A 13462-nucleotide genomic window follows, 5' to 3' on the forward strand; every position below is an offset into this window, starting at 1 on the left:
GCAACCTTCTGAGGAGCTGGGGAGAGCCACTCACAGGCCTCACATACATACCTCTCTTGAGACCCCCACCCCAGTCCAAAGGGCAACAGGGCTAGATGGGGCAGGGGCTTCTGAGGGTTTAAATAGAAGGTCAAGTGGGTCCTGATTCCAGCTATCTGGTGGCAGGGCATTTTGCTCTTTATTTACAGATTTTGGAAAGAGGTAGCTAAATAATCCATCTGCCCTTTTTTACTTCCAGGAGAATAAGAGAGCAAGGACATCTGCTGGGCAAAGAACAGCAGGGATGATCCTGTTATATGAAGGCTGGGGACAGACAAAGTAGAGAAAGACCCACTGGGACAGACAACACTCAGGAAGGAAGGATGGAATTCAGTGTTAAGAGTGCAGACACCTCCTCCCTAGAAGCCCCTCAAGACAGAGAGGCATTCACGATAATAATTAACATTTATGGGGTGCTTATTATGTGCCCAATCCCTGCACTAAGCACTTGATCTCATTTAAAACCCAAGAGGTAAATACTCTTATTACATCCATTTAACATATGAGGAAATAGAGGCTTAGAGAGATTAAGTATACAGCCAGTAAAAAGAGCTGAGATTTAAACATAGGAGAGTTCGTTCCAAGGTCCCAAGCTCTCAGTGACCATGCTGTAATTGAGAGACACTCTGTGGGCAGCTGAGTGTGAGAGTATGGAGTTACGTGGCCACTGACATGTGTTTAGGAATGTGGCTGCCTGGTTATACGTGGTGACGACCCTGGTACTTGCATGCACCTGGGGTGAAAAAGTAACCCAGCTGGTGGGTTAGAGAAAGCAGATAGCAAAGAGTAAGTGTGACTCGGTCCCTCAAGGAAGCAGAATTCGGAGAGGGGGACAATGGAGCTCCTGACAGCTTTGGGGGTTTTGAAGAGGCAGATTTCCCATTAAAAACAACTGCTTCCTTTTGACTTGGAGAAATCCATTTACTGCCTCCCACGCTCCTGGTAAAAGTCAATAACCCTTTGGACATGGATTCCAATAGTAGACAGTGGTAGTACTCTTTGGATAGAACCAGAGGTTAATAATCTCAGTTTGTTAGTCTATTCCAAATAGCTGAATAATGCACTGGCCCTCTAGGAGGGGGTCCCCTTACTGCTGGGTCAGCGTTTGGAGTTGTTGGACAGGTCAGCACCTTCCTCTGCACTGGAGAAACTGGGTCTGGCCAAAGGATCTTCTTTCTGTTCACAGACTGGGCCTTTCAGCCCCCGCAGATGCACCTGTTGTCCTGATGATCTTGGAGAACCAGGGAAGAGGGAGCGGATGGTGCAGTGTGATCATCCCTGGCTATCAAACAACCCTGTTGTAGGGTTTGGAGCATCTTTACTCTCAAAGATGGTTGTACTATTGGCAGCTGAGTGGAGAAGAGGACTGAAAGCTTGAAGTAAAGGTTTCAGTCCCAGGAAGGGCTGGACCAGGACTCAGGATATGTTCCATTGTTTTTTCTACCACTGAGTTGCTGTGGGGCATTAAGAAAGAGGCCTCACAATTCCAGGACCTCCTCTTCTGAAACACAGAATTGTGTCCCATTCTCTGTTATTAGAATGTGTCAAGGACAAGTGGGACCACTTAAAATAGGTGTCCGCTACATTTAAGGCAAGGTGGCTTTGACAAAGGTGAGTCCATGTCTCTGTTGTCCCTCTACCTCCTTCGGCTGAGGTCTGGGCTTTTTTCTTTATTGGAGCAGCCAAATCATCTCCCAGGACCTTACTGTCAGGGGGCAGAAAGTATTGACTGAAGGCTTCAAGCTTGATTCCTACAATTGCAGCTCCTATGTGACCCCTTGAGGACAGACAGTTGGAGACAAGGGGAGATTGGGGTGGGGTAGTGGGGGGATGCTCTGTTTCACACTCTTCCAACCTGACGCCGCCAGGACTGGGATGGTGACAAGACCTGGACTCAGAGTGCAGAGAAGCTGAGCCTTGTGGACAAGAAGCAGATAAACTGCACCAGGCCTCTTAATGAACCCAGCGCCAGCTTCAGATAAACTGTCACCACTTACCCCTCCCAGGCCTCCCTTCTCCAGGAAACACTCCCTGCTTTGCATCAGCAGCAGGCTTGCAGGAGCAGGGGCCCCAGTGCCTGTTGCTCTCCAGAGAAGTTCTGGAGTCCAGACTTTCGGGAACTCTCGTTAGACATGTATTTGATTTCTGTTAGCTCCAGCTGAATCCGACTCTCCAGGACCAAAGAGGAGCTGGAATTTAGCAACTGTTGGGAAAACACATGTAAAAACCACCAGGGGAATGTTATTTTTAAAATGTGTTCTCCAGGACCTCAAGAATATATTTGCAGACAAGTTCTTTAAAGAGGTAATTAAGATAAAATGAGGCCATTAGCTGCTGCTGCTGCTGCAAAGTCGCTTCAGTCATGTCCGACTCTGTGCGACCCCATAGACGGCAGCCCACCAGGCTCCCCCGTCCTTGGGATTCTCCAGGCAAGAACACTGGAGTGGGTTGCCATTTCCCTCTCCAATGCATGAAAGTGAAAAGTGAAAGTGGGGTGGCTAAGAGTCTGGCACGCCTGACTCTTAGCGACCCCACTTTCGCTAAGGCTCCTCCGTCCATGGGATTTTCCAGGTGCAAGAGTACTGGAGTGGGGTGCCATTGCCTTCTCTGGAGGCCATTAGAGTGGGCCCCAATTCAATATGGCTAATGTCCTCATATGAAGAGGCGATTAGAACATGAGAAGACCATGCGAAGACAAGGAGATGACAGCATTTACAAGCCAACAGGAGACTACAGAAGAAAGTAACCCTGCCAACACCTTGATCTTTGATTTCCACTCTCCAGAATTTAAGAACAGAAATTTCTGTTGTTTAAGCAAACAAAAAAGAATGTGTTTTGCTTTCTTGTTTTTTTTTTTCACTTTTCATTTCTCTTTTGAATCATAAAGTCTTTCTAGCCATAGAAGAGGTATGTATATTATAAGCAGGTAAATTCTGTTTAGAAATGTTGAGAACTCCATCCCAGACAAGCTGGGTGGTAGCAAAGATAAGACTAAAATCTGAAAGTCTTGCTTCTCATCAGGAATATTTCATTATAATATTTCTTCCAATAATTGTCCGATTGTATGCTTTGTTTTGGCCTTTGCAGGCCTGGCCATGCAGGTTCTGAGAAATGGATCATCTCTTTGTAGGTAACTGGGACAAGCAGACTCAAGCTCACTTCTCTGCTGCATACTGCTAGGATAACCCCTTGTAGTTCCTCAGCCTTGAGACCAAAGAAAGAACCTAAGAACAGCAACAAAACCATCAATGGTTTAATTGGGTAGGGGAACCTTACCCAAAGGGTCCTGGAGTGACTGACACCTTATCATGTGTGGCAGATAGTGGGCTCCTAGGGTAGAAGGAGGCTACCATCTATAAGGGGAATCAACATCGGGGGGCTCATCAGTTACCAGGGGCTAATTAAGCCCTGTAATTAAGAGGAGTGGATAGTCATATGAGTGAAGAAGGGACTGGTCAAACAGGGGATGCACAAACAGCAAGAAAACAGCCATCTTGAGTGGCCTAACCGTACACCACATGCACTCACAGGAGTTATACAAATGTTAACCAAATATTAAACTCCCTAAGAGTGTGAGCAAATGATCATTTTTATTAGGGAAATGGAGAGGCATTTTCTGAAGGCATTTGAAAGGGAAGTAGACGTTTCTTTTTGTTTGTTTGTTTATTGAGTATAGTTGATTTATAATATTCTATTAGTTTCAGGTATACAGCAAAGTGATTCAGATTCTTTTCCATTATAGGTTATTAAAAGATATTGAATATAGGTCCCTGTGCTATACAGTAGGCCTTTGTTGTTTCTCTATTTTATATATGGTAGTGGGTATCTGTTAATCCCAAACTCCCTCCGCTGCTTTTTCCATTGGTGAACCGTAAGTTTTTTCCTATGTCTGTGAATCTGTTTCTGTTTTGTGAATAAGTTCATTTGTATTATTTTTTAGATTATACATATAAGTAATACCATTTGTCCTCTGTCTGACTTACTATGATAATCTCTAGGACCATCCATATTGCTGCAAATGGCATTCAGTTCAGTTCAGTGGCTCAATCGTGTCTGACTCTTTGCAACCCCATGAATCGCAGCACGCCAGGCCTCCCTGTCCATCACCAACTCCCGGAGTTCACTCAGACTCACGTCCATCAAGTCAGTGATGCCATCCAGCCATCTCATCCTCTGTCGTCCCCTTCTCCTCCTGTCCCCAATCCCTCCCAGCATCAGAGTCTTTTCCAATGAGTCAACTCTTCACATGAGGTGGCCAAAGTATTGGAGTTTCAGCTTTAGCATCATTCCTTCCAAAGAAATCCCAGGGCTGATCTCCTTCAGAATGGACTGGTTGGATCTCCTGCAAGGAGAAGACCCTCAAGAGTCTTCTCCAACACCACAGTTCAAAAGCATCAGTTCTTCGGCGCTCAGCCTTCTTCACAGTCCAACTCTCACATCCATACATGACCACAGGAAAAACCATAGCCTTGACTAGACGGGCCTTAGTCGGCAAAGTAATATCTCTGCTTTTGAATATGCTATCTAGGTTGGTCATAACTTTTCTTCCAAGGAGTAAGCATCTTTTAATTTCATGGCTGCAGTCACCATCTGCAGTGATTTTGGAGCCCCCCAAAATAAAGTCTGACACTGTTTCCACTGTTTCCCCATCTATTTCCCATGAAGTGATGGGACCAGATGCCATGATCTTTGTTTTCTGAATGTTGAGCTTTAAGCCAACTTTTTCACTCTCCTCTTTCACTTTCATCAAGAGGCTTTTTAGTTCCTCTTCACTTTCTTCATTCTTTCTAAATAGCTGATTAATATTCCATTATATATATATATATATATATATATATATATATACACCACATCTTCTTTATCCATTCATCTGTCAGCGGACATTCAGGTTGTTTCTACATCTTGGATATTGTAAATAGTGCTGCAGTAAACATTGGGGTCCAGGTATCTTCACAAGTTAGAGTTTCTGTCTTTTCTAGACATATACCCAGGAGTGGGATTGCTGAATTATATGGTAAGTCTATTTTTAGGTTTTTAAGGAATCTCCATACTGTTTTCCATAGAGGCTGCACCAATTTATATTCCCACCAACAGTGTAGGAGGATTCCCTTTTGGCTACCCCTACTCCAGCATGTATTATTTGCACACTTTTTGATGCTAGCCATTCTGACTGGTGTGAGGTGATACAAGAGGTAGATACTTCTCATCTGGGACAATGTCAATGACTATAAGCACACTGAGATGACTTCTAAAGGGTCTCTGAACACTAGGATAAGGTCCAAGCCCACAACTGGGGAGGCTATGAGGTCTCTAACCTCAAGAAAATCTGTTCCAACAGTTTCAAAAGATTTGATGAGAATTTGGCAGGAGATAGTTGCAATCTGTAGGATATGATTTAATAGGATGAAGGACCTCCTGATTTTTATTCCAGTGTTTTTACATCCAGGGTAAATATTTTTAACTGAAGGAGATAGAAGAATCCCTTTTTCTTTTTTTTTGACCCAGCTGCTAAGTTTGGATGGATTCTTATCCTCTAATAATTTTACCTAAGTAAGCAAAGACACGTCGTAAATTTCTTATTACCCACACAGTGACTGTCTACCTCAGTTCTACTCACTCAGTAGGGCTCTATGGATTTCTGGATGAGTTTTGGATGTTTATTTAGTGCAGATGTTCCTCAGAGCCATCCTTTCCATTTGATTAGTAAACAGTCCAGTCTTCCCTTGTAGCTCACTCAATAAAGAATCTGCCTGCAATGCAGGAAACCTGGGTTCGATCCCTGGGTCGGGAAGATCCCCTGGAGAAGGAAACGTCAACCAGCTCGAGTATTCTTGCCTGGAGAATCCCACGGACAGAGGAGCCTGGCAGGCTATAATCCATAGGGTCGCAAGAGTCACATGACTTAGTGACTAAACCACCATCACCAGTAAATAGTCCATAGCATTTTACCCAAAGTGTGATTTGGATCAGCCTCAATAGCATCATCTGGGAGCCTATTAAAAGTGCAGAATCTCAGGCCTACCCAGATCCACTGACCCTGAGTCTGTAATTTAACAAGATCCCCAGGTGAATCACATGCCCATTAAAGTTTGAGAAGCACTGGTCCCTATTACATGATCTCATCTGATATTCTCTATCTATGAGGTAGGCAGGACAACTACTTTTATTTTCGCTACATATCAATGGAAATTGAGACTCGGAGGTCAAGAAACTTGCCCATGCTCATACAACTAAATGCAGGATTTGGAATTTGGATCCAAGTCTTTTTATTTTTTAAATTTATTTATTTGGCTGAGCCAGGTCTAAGTTGTGGCATGTGGGATCTTTAGTTGCAGCATGTGGACTCTAGGTCCCTGACCCAGGGATCAAACCCAGGGCCCCCTGCATTGCGAGTGGCCACTAGGCCACCAGGGAAGTCCCTGGACCCAACATTTTTTGATTCCACATCCCCAGCTCTGTCTACCAGGCCAGAATTCAGAAGAAGGAGAGATAAGCAGCTGACTCAGTGCAAATGAAATGTGCTGCGACCTGGCCCCTTTGTGCTCCTGTTTTTCTCACATGTAAGATGCTCTCTGAAAGAGGGAGAGCTGTGGTATTGAGCTCAGTTCTTCCTTCGGTCCCTTTTCCCCCAGCTATGTAACAGCATCTCTAACCTGAGCCAACTGCTTCAGAAGGACAGGCTGTTAGCAATAATTGCCAGCACCTGTCACAGTGCCTGGCATTTAGCATGTACTCAACAAATGTTTGTTGAGTCAAATAGAATTACCCAGCATTAGTCCAAGCTCTCAACTGTTGATTATCAAGGCATACCGGTGAAGTAGTGTTCCAGGTTTTGGTGACTCCTCTCTCTAGTCTTAGAGTAACATTCAAATTACAGGTCCTCCTGGCAGGAATTAGGGACACCAACTTCTCAACCTGAAGGGCAGATTTTAAAAAGATATTCCATTGTCTGTGCCTATCTGTCCTCTGGATAGGGTCCAAGCCAGGAGCTGGGAGGGCCTGGAGTTGTTGAGGGCAGAATTTACATGCTCACACTGGAGAACAGGCTGTCCTGCATGTTCTTTGACTGGAAGCTTGGAAAGTGTGGGAAAAGTCAAGAGCACTGGCAGAGCCAAGTTTGAAGCCAGGGGTCAGAAGAAGGAGATTACTGGGTGACAGTTACTGAGATCTGCTTGTAAACATTGGCTAGTGTTTGAGGCTTTCTCTGAGATTGTTGACAATGGGAAAAAGCTAAAGTTAACCACACAGGGGATTTCAGTGCATCTAAACAAACACAGGGTTGAGTTAGAGACGCCTAGCTTTCTTTGCTTGCTTCTCCAAGGGAGCAGAAATGAAGCAAAGCTCTGAGGAGGATTGAATTATCATATCGTAAAATATTTTCTGAAGATCTGAGCTATGAAGATGGACCTCAGTAGTAAATTTGACAGCTGTTCCACTTCTTGTACTTTAGCACTTCACACCAACGCATAAGTGAAAGGAATGTACTATCTTCTCCAAGGAAGGTGTCAACCCTCCCCACTGTGAACAGGGCATGTATTTGGGGGCTCTTCTACCTGGGCACGGCTAGTTGTGCTGCCCTGCCCACATGTTCTCACCCAGCCTTCTTGGTGTTTGGTGAAATCTGTGGGCCATAAGACAGATAAACCTATAACTTTGTCTTCCTTTGAGCATGCCAGATCCTTAGCTATAGAGCAAGTGAGCCCCAGATGCAACAAGATGCAATGTGGCCTTTGATCGCATGAAGATTAGAGAGGCTTGGTTCATCTTTGTCCAACTTCCTTAGTAGCTGGCATTATGACTATTTTGCTTCCACATCACAGTCTGGGGAGGAGATTCAGCTCTTCTGGTGTGTGGGGGCAGAAAGTCCTCCTGGCCCGCCTTTGTCCCTACCCTGCTCAACTTGTTTTGGCTAGGCAATGTGCAGCCTTAGGATTGTCTACAAGCTAGATCAGAGAGAAAGGCAATACCAGCTTCAGGGTATATCAATTTCTAGCTTCAAGGAGTTGTTCTCAGAGATGTGTAACTCCATGCCTCCTGCCTTTAATTTACTGCTTTGTTTGTTTCATAGCATTGTTGGGAGGCAGATAGCTTTCTTTCCCTTCCTGCTATTCTCCTCACCAAAATCTTCTACTCCAGGCTCTTTGCTGGTTGATTCATTCATACAAGTATGGATGTGTAGAATGCTATGGAGGCATGGGAGATAATCAACCACTTCTTCTTGGCCACCCTCAGTGTCCCATCCTCAGACTTCCATCACAGCATTTACAGTATTTTATTACATTTATTTGGTATGTTTTCATGTATCTCTCCTTAAAAGACAGTGAACATTTGGAGGAAAGGAGTCACATTTGTCTTTATACTAAGCATCTAGCTAAGATGTCTGGCACATGGAAATACACAGTAGAGTTGATTAAATTGGATGAACAAGGAGAGTTGAAAGGATGAAGATGAGTCAATCAGAGAGATCCAAGTCTCCAGAAGAAAAACAGTAGATCTAAGTTCTTCCAAGTAACCTGCGCCTGGAGTCAGCTTCCGAAATGGTTCTGGGATTAGAGATTCGATCTCTTCAATCTTGACCTTGCTACAGCTTCAGTGTCGTTACTGTGCTATTGATAGCATCACAGAGATATTTGTCAGGACTGGGGACAGCTTTTAAAATATCATCATTTTGAGTGCCACAAAGGACATTTATCAGTGATTGAGCATCGCTTAGAGACTGTTGCGACAATGAATTTTGTTAATTGACTTGTAAAATTATCGATATACATATTAATGTTCACTTTTTGTGTGTATTCTTAAATAGAACTAGAAAATGTCTAAGGTGAAAAGACTGTAGAAGGAAGTTCACCCCTTCTTTTGACAAGGGAGGAATTGAAACTCAGAAACTGAGCAAGAACACATCACCAGCTAAGGGAAGAGGTGGGATTAGAACCCAAGCCTTTTATATCCTGATACAATGCTGTGAAACTGGAGAAGATGGCAGCGACTGTGCAAGAGCTTTACTGCTCTCTTATTCAGGGGACTGGAGCATTTCTCTGACTTTCTCTCCCCCACAACCCCACCCCCCACCCCCATTGCTAACAGTTATTGAGCATTTATTATATTCCAGGTACTTTGGCATCCTCTCACTTAAACTTCACTATAACCCTATGAGGTAACCCCAATAAAATAATAATCACAGGAATCATTCTTCTCATTTTATAGAAGAGGCACAAGAAGTTAAACTTGCCCAAGATCATATAACTAGTAAGTGGCAGAGCTGGAATTTCAGCTCAATGTGTCCGCCAGTAGAGTCCATGCTCTTAACTACAGTATTTCCATAGCTTTACTCAGACTTAAGCAATATTCCACTATGGAGAACTGAACACCCTTGCTGAAAAAGGAAATACGTCTCATCAATGAAGTACCAGTCCTCATCCTATAGCTGTTTGTAATGCTTTGTTTTTATGTTCATCTCTTCCATTAGAGGGCTTCCCTGGTAGCTCAGTGGTAAAGAATCTGCCTGCCAGTGCAGGAGACACAAGAGATGCAGGTTCGATCCCTGGGTTGGGAAGATCCCCTGGAGAAGGAAATAGCAACCCACTCCAGTGTTCCTGCTATAATAAACCCACGGACAGAGGAGCCTGGTGGGCTACAGTCCACGGAGTTGCAAAGAGCTGGGTACGATTGAGCATGCACACATTCTTAGAGTAGAAGACATGTATCTTCCAGAGATCGCCTTCTAGTAGAGGGGATGTATCTCTCATCTTTTATTTCCAGCACATACTGCAGTGTCTGGCACAGAGATGGTGCCTGATGAATGCTGAATAGAGCTCTGATGGAGCTCATGGGATTACCCAGCACTAGCATGACAATTCAGAGCCCCTGAGCTGGGGACCTGACCCACCACATTTGTCCTTTCTGCTTAGTTTCCTTGTCAGAGAAAGAGCAGCCTCTTTCATGCCTTACAAAACAGAAATGTCAGTAGCTAATCTTCCAATCTCTGAAGCTTAGTGTCTGGCCCAGTTTCTTCTTTTCTGGGTGCATTCTGGCGGTCCAGATAGCGCCCTCCCAGTGAGGATGGGCTCTACAAACCCAGGGGCTGTGATTCCTGGACTACCAGTAGGCAGAGTGTTCCACATGGGAAGCTGCCTTTGTTCTCCAGTGTAACAGCAGACCCTTTATTAGGTGAAAGCTATGCAGGTGGAGGGCCTCCCAGGTGGTGCCAGTGGTAAAGAACCCGCCTGCCAATGAAGGAGACATAAGAGAGGCTGGTTCCATCCATCGGGAAGATCCCCTGGAGGAAGGCATGGCAACTCACTCCAGCCTTCTTGCCTAGAGGAGCCCATGGACAGAGGAGCCTGCTGGGCTACAGTCCAAGGGGTTGCAGAGTCGGACATGATTGAAGTGACAGCAGGTGGAGGAGGGCAGTGGCTGTATGCCTGCCCTTCTCACTAGTGTGGTGTCTGGAGCCAGAAATCCCTCCCTCTCCTTGGTGGCTTGGTTGGACTTCCCCAAGCTGTGGATGACCTGAGTTTGGCAGCACTGGTCTCATAAGAAGATTATTGGGGCTTGTTGCCTACCGAAGGCTAACCTGGCTGTGTGACCCAAGGCCAGTTTCCCCAGATCCATGTTTTCAAACTGGGAGAAGGGGACATACCAGCCACCCTGATATCTGACCTGAGATCCCGCAGTGTCTGACTTGAAACCTCCGCGTGGGAAGGTATCACCTCCACTGTGCCCTTTGCAGCTCCCGGTCACAGTTCCACAGGCTCAGCATCTGACTCCCCACACCCAGTCCCTCTTCCCAAGGACTGAACTGACCTGACTCAGGCCTGACTAGGGGGTGCCTCACCTTCCAAGTCTTTGCCCTTCTTAGTGGTCAAGGAGTCCCAGGCTCCCATAGAAAGACAGCCTGTTGGCCACAAGCCTTATGCAAGAATGTGCTCTCCCGGGGGCAAGGACAGGACCCTTGTGCCCGGCGGAGTCCCCGGGAGAGGCGAGGACTGTCACTGGAGGAAGAAGCAACGTCCCCCACACTATAAATACTTGTCTGTGTCTCCTGTAAATCTCCAGCTGTGTCGGCGAGGCACGGGGAAGAGAGCTTGAATTAGAGCCCATTAGAGACCGTATTCTCCCGGAGGAGGGCAGGCCTGCCCGTCAAGCGAGCCCCCCAGGCCCGCGGGGACCCCTTTGGGGGGAAGCGTCTCTCCTGACAGCTTTCCCGGCCGCTGCCCGGCGCCGGCGAGCTTCGGGAAGGACGGACACACTTTCCCCTTTGCTCTTCTGCCCTGTGTGGCGAGAGCACCCGGGTCGTCCCGGGGGTGCCCTCTTCCCGGTGAGTGCGGGCGGGGTGGGGGGTTGGTGGCGGGGGTGGCGGGGAGGACGCGAGGAAGAACCCAGACGTGGCAGAAGCAAACTGCCCGGGCCGGTGGGTGATTTATGAAGTGCTGAAAAGCATCTTCGAAGCTGTCATTTATCTTACAGCTCTCAGCCTAAATAAACACAGAATCCGCCTAATTATCGTTACAGTGGAAACACAACACCCGAACCTCCTCGCCAGCGCTGCCAGCGGGTCTCCGGCGCGCTCCGCCCGCGGCCCGGCGCCCGCATCAGCCCACAGCTGCACCCTAGCGGCGGCCGGTGCGCCCGCCGGAGGATGTGAACCGCAGCCACCCGCCCGTCTCGCTTCTTTGCTCTCCGGACGCCCCTCATCTCCCTCCCTCCTTGCCGTCTCTCTCTTTCGCACCTTCAGTTCATGCACCCAAGAGTGTACCGCCCTGAAAAACAATTTGTCAAGAGCAGAGCCACCCGCTCCATCCTGCTGGGAAACTGCACCTGCTGCCCCGGTGCAGCCGCGGCAGGGGCTGGAGAGGACCCTGGGCCTGGATGCGCCTACTCTTTCCCTGTCCCGGGAGCTTCCTTGAGTTGTCACCTGACCCAGCCTGGCCCAGGGGACTGCTCCAAGGTTAAGGGAGCTCTCTCTGTGACTGACCATTTCAGAAGAGGCAGAGGGGCCGGGAATGGTCTTGGACATCACTTAGGATAGAGTGATACTGGTGCTGCTTGGTGCTTTTGTATCCTCGCAGGGAGGAGGGAAAGGCTGTCCTGTTCGATGGTCCTTCCTCTCTCTATGGCTGTTCCTGGACTTGAACTCAGAACTCCCCTTCCTCATGGGCATGTGGGAGCCCTCCTCCCTTTGGAGACTCTTCTGTCCTGGATGTCTGAACAGAGAGGAGATACTTCAGCAGCGAGCAGGACAGTGCTATCCAAGGAAGGGGGGCGGGTTCTGGGTGAAACCCTCATCCAATGGGGTACCTTCTCCAACTTGGTTCTGGGGAGATGGGGCTCAGGGCCAGGGCTGCGTTTGACTCATTCTAACAACCAAGGGGAATCAGCCCCGTGACTAATAGAATCATAATCCCTTCAACTCTGCAGGAACCAGTTCCCTAAAAATGGGAATTTCCGAGCCCAAGGCAGTGTATCATCAGGGACAGTTCTGGATTTCCTCCACGTGGCATTAACTTACACGCTAGCATATACATTACACTAGCCATATAACTCACTCCTAATTTACTGTTGTCTTTCTGTGTGTGCAGGGTCTTGTTCTTGAAGACGAATTTGGGTATCTAATAACAAAGTAAAGGAAGGATTCCTCAAAGCAGGGTAACCTGAGTAGACCTCCTGGAGGATGTGGGCTTTGGAAAAGGGTATAAATAAAGAAACAGCTGCCACCTACATGTTGGCTGGGAATGGAGAGGAAAGCTTGAGGAAAGAGGAATTGGGAGTGACCTTATACAACAGAAGAAGAAGTAGTAACTCTGTTTGCTCACTAAGGGTACAAACCTGGGTATTTTTTATTGTGATTCTTGATTCCTAACTCAACCCTGACTTGGTCTGTCAGAGGAGGATAGAATGTCCTCTGCTGTTTTTTAGTCCCAGAGGTGAGGCCAAGCCAGAGCAGCCAAAACTGTGGACCCACAGAACTGTGAGGGGCTCTGGCAGCTGGGTTCAGAAGAGAGGCTCTTGAATTCAAGACTTTTGATGACACCAGCAGCCTCTCTGCTAGTCTGTGAGTCCCTCCCCTCCCCAAAGCACAGGAACCCACACTCCCTCAAATCTGGTCTACTCAGCCAAGTCCCGGAATCCAGCTCAAAGGAGAAAGTCAGGGCCTTGTTCATAGTACGCAGAGGAGTGTAACAGAGGAGTGTAACAGAGGAGAGATCCATTTGTCACTAGTTATACCACTGCTTATCCATTAAAGTAAAATAAAAATACCTGTTCCCTGCCTGGCTCCCAGAGCGACAATTCAAATGAATGAGGATGTAAAAGCTCTTGGTAAGAAAATCTCTCCCTGGGTATTTCCAGATGAAAGAACAGCTCTTTAGCACTTCTAGTGAGTTAGACAGTGAAGCCTCTCCTTGCAGCTGGTGGGATAGTCTCT

The 13462-nt window shown here is 46.9% G+C and overlaps 1 pseudogene; it reads right to left on the reverse strand.

The window, feature by feature from the left end:
- Positions 1-11733, reverse strand: part of LOC138415468 (dnaJ homolog subfamily A member 2-like) — a 29439-nt pseudogene extending 17706 nt beyond the window's left edge.
- Between the last annotated feature and the right edge of the window lie 1729 nt (positions 11734-13462).

This window comes from Ovis canadensis, chromosome 11, assembly GCF_042477335.2.
Source record: "Ovis canadensis isolate MfBH-ARS-UI-01 breed Bighorn chromosome 11, ARS-UI_OviCan_v2, whole genome shotgun sequence".
NCBI classification, from domain to species: Eukaryota; Metazoa; Chordata; class Mammalia; order Artiodactyla; family Bovidae; genus Ovis; species Ovis canadensis.